The 7,037-nt window shown below is 48.1% G+C and overlaps 2 protein-coding genes across 6 annotated transcripts in view; one reads left to right on the top strand and one right to left on the bottom strand.

Annotated features, from left to right (window-relative positions):
* Positions 1–197, bottom strand: part of Fzd3 (frizzled class receptor 3) — a 65,382-nt gene extending 65,185 nt beyond the window's left edge. For both annotated transcript variants that reach the window (XM_013349270.2, XM_013349269.2), the window contains exon 1: positions 72–197. The gene's annotated coding sequence lies outside the window, so the exon portion shown is untranslated. The remainder of the gene's footprint in view (positions 1–71) is intronic.
* A 3,697-nt stretch (positions 198–3,894) lies between these two features.
* Positions 3,895–7,037, top strand: part of Fbxo16 (F-box protein 16) — a 52,962-nt gene continuing 49,819 nt past the window's right edge. For 2 of the 4 annotated variants that reach the window (XM_026783261.1, XM_026783262.1), the window contains exon 1: positions 3,896–4,130. The gene's annotated coding sequence lies outside the window, so the exon portion shown is untranslated. Of the gene's footprint in view, positions 4,131–7,037 lie in introns of all 4 variants that reach the window. The other 2 variants (XM_026783264.1, XM_005355512.3) reach the window with 2 other exon arrangements.

The raw sequence follows: 7,037 nt of genomic DNA, 5'->3' as shown, positions 1-7,037 counted from the left end.
AACGCTCTCCGCACGCTCCGCTCCCCTCCCGTCCTCCCGGCTGCGGAGGAAGCGTCGGCCGCGGGACTCACCTCCCCGGCGGCCTCCGGCTTCTCCCCGGCTGCACCTCTGGCCCCGCAGGCGGCCGCGCGTCCCTCAGGTCCCCCGAGCGGCTGAGGACCGCCGGCGCGCCGAGCCTTGGCGAGCGTCGGGGCGCGCGGCCCCGGGGAAGGAGGTGCGCGCGCACGTGCCGCGCATGCGCGCTGCACTAAGTCTCCCAGCCGGAGCCTGGCTGTGCGGGGTTGACCCGCGCTTCGTTGTTCTCTGCTTGGCGTCCTTGGTGATGGTGACGCCTTGAGCTGCCGCGCGTCGGCTTAGTGGTTCCCAGCGCTGGAGGCGTTCATCTGAAATGTGCCGGCTCCTCCTTGCAAGGCCCTCCCTAGCCAAGCTCTCGGTGCGGGTCCTCCAACACCTGCTCTGAAAACCAGTGTGTCAATTTCGGGATCTCGGGGATCCGTCTGGGAGCGATCACCCGTGGCGGAGGGTAGGACCGTGTACAAGTAGCAAGGGACACCCGGCCTGTTGCAACGCTGCACACTGACCCGCGAAGCAGGTGCACGTTGTGCGTCCTCTCCAACAAGACCTTATAAACAGATGGAGCTTATGCTTACTGGCGGCATGCCTCATCTTCCCTTTAGAAAAGGCTTCCCTCTTCGTTTGCTACATGCACGACTTGAGAGCGGAAAGATTCTTTAAAGGTCATCTAAATACATTCCCCCCCCCCTCCAGGGGAGAAGAACGCTCAGAGGGGTCGGATATCTTATTTTAAAGCCACACAGCGTTTTAATGAAAGTGTCTGGGTCTAATCAATCGCGTTTGTTTTCTCTTTGCCTTTCTTTCTTTTTGTCCATCTTCAACTTAGAGTTCATGGCATCATTGTTCTCTTGGTAGCTCACAGGACTGTCAGCAACACTGGTCCTGTTGCAAGGGAGTGTGCTTAGCCCTACTGACCTGTATGCTCACAAACGGTTACGATGGTAACAATGGTAACATATGGGCTAGAGGGATAGTTCTGTTGGTAAAGCGCTTGCTGTACAAACAGAAGGACCTGAGCCACACACACACCCCAACCTCCCAAAATCGAATCCTGATAGCAGGCACTTGTGATCGCAGTGCTGGGGAAGCAGAGACAGAGAGAATCCTGAATCCTGGGTCTAGCTGGTCACTCGGTCTAGCCTATTCAGTGAATCCCCAGTCCAGTGAGAGATTTGTCTCAAAAAACAAGGTGAAGAGCAACCGATGAACATACCTGTGGTTGACCTCCAGCCTATAGGTACACACACACACACAAAGAGAGACAGAGAGACATATATAATAATTTTTAAAAGATTCTTAAATGACATAGTGAATACTGAAGTCTTGTGCTCCGACATAGTCTCACATCAGGAGGTGGCCTTGATGAACCAGCATGATAAATGAAACCAGAAGCAACAGTTTCCTTATTCCTTATTGACACTTATGCAGTCACATTTCAGGACAGTAACACTGACTCTTAGGGCCATTCCAGGCAAGTCGGGGTGTCGTGGGGTGTCACTCGATGAGCGTGAGTAAAGAAGCAGGTAGCGTATGGGGGAAACCTTGTGCCAGCTTTATGTATTGCCCAGCCCCATAGCTAAAGCACCGGAAATGTGCTTCCAGGAGCTTTCCTAGTCAATGGACACATCATCCTGTAGAAGCAGACACAGGCCACACTACTGCTCACACTGGGAGGTGGGCATGACGCAGACACAATTGCAAATGTATCAACTTGACTGAGTCCCTTAAATGCAATACTTAGCAGAGAATGAGACTACAATACATGTAAGTGGCAGTGTGTCTTTTAAAAAGCGGCAAGAATACATTGCTTATAAGAGTGAACACATGAAAATATCAAAAAGGAACAAGATGGCTGCACACTCATTCCGTAGCAAGGTGACGAATGGCTTTCTAGACATAGGGAAGACAATGGGATCTGTATGCAGAAAGAGCTACTACGTGTCTGGTAAACATACACACTCATACACACACACAGAGAGCCAACAGTAACATTTTGAAATGTCTTTTGGAGATACAGGTATTATGAAAGTCTCTAAGCTTTTGTGTCTGATATGTTCCACACAAAAGTAGCGTCAATATATCACAGACACTGGGCTATGTATGCATGCTCCCTTGGAACACAGTGGGAATGGGGTGACTCACAAGGAACACAGTGGGCATGGGGTGACTCATTCCCCTTTGGGGGAGCAGTCAAGATGGAGAAATTGTAGAACAGGGGACCCAGAAGGCACTGTTGAGAGCAGAGAAAGGGATCGTCTATCAGGAATACAAACATTCAGATCCCACAGGGATAACTCGAGATGCTGTCTGTCTCATCTCCCTCTTCCTTCCATGTCGTAACCACTAATAGAAAGCTTTTAACAAGCGGGAACTTCACAGAGAGACTCAGCCACCTAGGCATTGTTAAAACTGGTCCTTTGCTGGATGAACCCGTTTTTGAAGTCATAAATGTTAACTGGTAATGCATGGTAATTTAGTATGACATCTCTACCTGCCTCCCCCAGGCCACCCCCTCACATCCCCAAAGGCTTTGTTTATTCATTTACATACAAGCTGGTCATTTGGAAAAAAACCACTAGCTTGGAATCCAGACAACCGAGGTTCTAATTTCAGTTTGGCCACTTACTGATCCATTGTTAACTTAGGCAAAGCACGGACCTCCGTGAGGCCCACTTTCCTCTTTCCATTTAAATTGGAGACACGCAAATGCTGACCGCTTAAAAGTTATGGACCATAGGGTGCCATGATGGCTGAGAGAGTAAAGGCATTTGCCGCCAAGTCTGAGCCCTGGACCTACATGATGGGCAGAATAGATTCCCGAAAGTTGTTCCCTGACCCCCACACATGGCACACACATGCCCACAGGACAACGACACACACAAATAAATAAACGTAAATGTAAAACTACACTATTAGAAACAAAAATGATGAAGCATGTAGGGTTTGCAGGACTGCTTAAGTTGTAGGAGAGTCCATTGTTTTAGCAAGAAAGGCAGTGTGGAAAATTGTTATTTTTGTTTTTGGTTCTGGGGTTCATTTTTGGTTAGCCGATGCTCATCAAAATTGCCTTGCACTGTGGCTGCAGGCATGGAATTTTGAACTTCCTGGAATTCTCCAGAACTTACAATCACAGCTACAAGATCCCTGAGTTTTACGTTCGTCATTTGCACATTTCCCTGCTCAGTTTCTCTCATTAGATTTCTCCTGTGTTTTAGACAGGGGTTTGGCACTCAGGCTGGTCTCGAACTCCCTATGTAGCCAAAGCTGTCCTAGGACCCCCGATCCTTTTGCCTCTCTATCTTCTGAGTGCTAGGATTGCAGGCCTGAGCCACCACACCCAGCTTCATATTTCTTTTTTTTTTAATCCTTGCATTCTCTGGTTCTCACTACAAGGTGGGTGCTCAGTGCATTTAACTAATTAAATGTGACTGGATTTTAAAAACCGAAATTCAGAGTTATTCTTACAACGGCATGCCATCTGCTGGTTCCCTGGTGTATCTGTCACACAGCTTGGGGCAGTTCCTCCACGACTCCCTTTTCCTCTGCAGGTGCTTTTCTGCCATCCAACCCGTTGCAAATTCTTATTTCTTCCAATCCTCTTCCACCTTCTGGGCAGTCTTAAAACCTGTCACGACGAGGTTTGCATTACGGACTGACCAGAGTAACATAACTGGGCATGCTCCGTAGAGAAGGGCTGTTTTGGATACATTTTCCTGCTAGCATTCTATCAAGACATGACAGCTCCTCCCACTCACCCTACAGCCAGCCACACTTTCTCTCTCTCTCTCTCTCTCTCTCTCTCTCTCTCTCTCTCTCTCTCTCTCTCTCATCTCCGTGCCCAATTTTGGAGCCAGCCCTCCTTGGATGCCCTGGCCAATCAAGAGACCACACATTGTTGCCTAAGAGACCCCGGATGCCAGCGACAAGATTTATAGATGGTGATTGGACTGCTGGGAGCAGTGAGGTGGGGGCTGGAAGGAAGCAAAGAAAACTGCCCTAGCGCAGCGATGGCAACCCCAGAGCCAGAGGCTTGAAGAAGGAGGCCGGCAGCTGAGGTGAGAGCAGTGGGCAGGGCAGGAAAAAGATGGAGATTCGGAGAGAGCTCCCTAACTTCCCACAAGCCTTTCCGGGGCTCTTGGGATTGCAGGCTGCTGCAGTTTCAGTGGTTGCTCCACACCTATGAAATTAACAACCACCAATTACGTGCAGGTCAAACATTAGCTTTAAAAGGCATGCATTACAGCGCTTACTCGGTTTTTAACTGGTTGGATATAAGGTGAATTCGCATTTAAACCTACCCCTCCTCTATTTCCTGAGAGTGTGTGAAATTCCCCGCGCCTGGCAACATTACAGTGTACTGTGGGTGAATTATGTGTTGGCAGAGAAACTCAATCCTCGTCTTCATTGTAGCCTCCAAAGGAAACCCTGACTGTCTTGAGTATTTTCTCGGTGCCGGGTCCATTATGCTCTGAGTTTTGGCATGCAATCTCACAAGGTTTAATTCTCACACTGCCCCCACCCGACCCCCCTTCTCCACCATGACATTTCTTCCTTCCGTTGAGTAACAAATACTTATTGAAGATCTTTTATGTACCACAGCAATTGGAATTGAGATATGCAGTGTCAGAAGAACACACAAGCCCAGAAGGGTTTCATGCTACCGTCCTTACAGTGGTCAGGCTGTCAGTGGATCTGGACAGAGTACAGGAAAAGACAGAGGAAGGCTGAAACAGTTCCAGTGAGCCGACCCAGATTTCATGTTGAGGAGTTGGGGTCCCACAGCCATTAGTGAGATTCACAGGCTTTTTGTTGTTGTTTTGTTTTGTTTTTTAATTAAACAGTGACCTCACTGACAGCTCCTTAAAAAACAAACAAGCAAAAACTACTGGGTGTGATAGCACAGGCCTTTAATCCTACCACAGGGGAGGGAGAGGCAGGTGAATCTTTGTGAATTTGAGGCCAACCTGGTCTACAGAGCAAGTTCCAGGTCAACCAGGGATATGAATCGAGACTCTGTCACATAACAAAAACAAAAGCAAGGTAAAACAAAACAAATCTCAGGGCTCGGACTACAGTTCCATGGGCAGAGGGCTCTCTAGCATGCTTGAAGCCAGCTCTGCATAAGTCAGGCGTGTGGTGCACACTTGTGATCCAGAGCTTGGGATGTGGAGGCAACAGGATGAGACATTTAAGGCCATCCTTGGCTACATACCCCGTTTGGAGGCCTGCCTGGAATAGGGCCTTTGTTGAGTTATTGTGTAATGGTGACGGTGTGAACAGGAAATTTAGAAGGCCAGACCAGATCTTAGAATATGATTCCTGGGACTCCTGCTTGGCCATTAAACAGAGCTTGGAGCCGTATCTAGGGGATGGGGGTCCTGGCCTACTTTCTACAGTTTCATCCCAAGGAACGGGAAGTATAATGACAGGCTGTCGTTAAAAGGCAAAGAGGTCAACGAAAGCACCAGCAACTTGTGTCTCTGGAAGAGGGTGAGACGACCGGTCTGCTTTCTCCTGGTAGACACAGGGTCTATCCTTTCTTGTGTGTGTTGTGTGAAAACTTCTGTCTCTTGAGTGGTAGCCAGTGGTCTATTCTGTGAACTTGTGTGTGCTTACAAACTATGTATACCGTTCGTCTTCTGGGGTGGAGGGGGAGAGGAAAATTGAAAAAGGATAATCACAAAAGACGAAGCAAGACACCTCCTTTGGCTCGCTTCTGTACAACCGTCACCAAGGTCTGTGCCTCCTGGCCAGGCCCACCCCCTGGAAACTACAGATGCTCTGCAGAAAGTCTAATCAGAAGCGGTTTCCAGATCCAAGGAACCAGCGGGAAGAAAACAGCCTTGCAGGCCCTGAGGGTGTCTCTGAGCAAATCTATCTTATCTTGATTCAGTAACTGTACCCAGAATGGCTTGCCACACACACTGGGAAGCAAGGGAGCTTCTCAGCTTAATGCAGAGGTTTTTTTAACCCGGGGGAAGCAGAATCTTAGCTTCCTGTGATTTTCTCTAGGAAGGAGACTCATTGCCTTTAGCTCAGAGGCTTCAGGTTTTATTTATTTATTTATTTTTTGAGTTTGATTTGATCTTTCTATAACTGCCTGCCCTGTAGGAGGCTTCAGGTTTTAAAAGAGCTGCTGTTGTAAAAAGGCGGGGCGGGCGATGCTGGGCTCGGTGACAAATACCAGTAATCCCAGCCCTGGGAAGATAGAAGAGGTGGGGATCGTGAGTATGAAGGCAGCCTGAACTTTATACCAAGTCCCTGTCTCAAGATAAAAACAAGCAGTGTACAATTTTTACCAGGGCGGATCTGAGCTCAGTGGAGGTGTTTTATATCTATTGTTTGCCTGCTCACCTGCACCTGTATTTTTGGCTGCTAGTCAACGATGCTGCAAGGAAACCATTTCCTGTGCCTTTTGAAACCTAGTGAAAACTGGAGTGACTTAGATAATTAAATATTAGGAGCCAAGAAGAGCCCAAAGGCTGGTCTGAGCCCAAGCTATGGTGGCAGGGTGCAACCAAGGAAGGTGTTGACTAATGAGCCTACCAGGGTGTAAAATATTGGCTCCATCTTCAGCTCTAACTTAATCTTGAGTGAGGGCCTCAGAGATTTCAGATGTGGTGAATGGAGAAATCCCATCTCAGCTGAAAAGTAATGCATTAAAATTTTTATGCATGTTTTTAAGGCAAAGCGTTATTAGCCTAGGCTGGCCTCTGTATGAGGATGACTTTGAACTTCTGGCCTCTCACCTCTATCTCCTGAGCACTAGTATTACAGGCATGTGACACCATAGATGGTTTATGTGTTAGTGGGGTTAAACCCAGGGCATCGTGCAAGCTATGTAAGTACTCTCTACTAACAGAGTTACATCTCCAGTCCAGTTGGTTTTTCTTCTTTCTCTAGCTTTTCTCTGTCTCTCTCTCTCTCTCTCTCTCTTTCTCTCTCTCTCTCTCTCTCTCTCT

This window comes from Microtus ochrogaster, chromosome 17 (genome assembly GCF_000317375.1).
Source record: "Microtus ochrogaster isolate Prairie Vole_2 chromosome 17, MicOch1.0, whole genome shotgun sequence".
Lineage (NCBI taxonomy): Eukaryota > Metazoa > Chordata > Mammalia > Rodentia > Cricetidae > Microtus > Microtus ochrogaster.
Note: the sequence above shows the minus strand (reverse complement) of the source record. Positions and strands in the feature narration are given on the sequence as shown.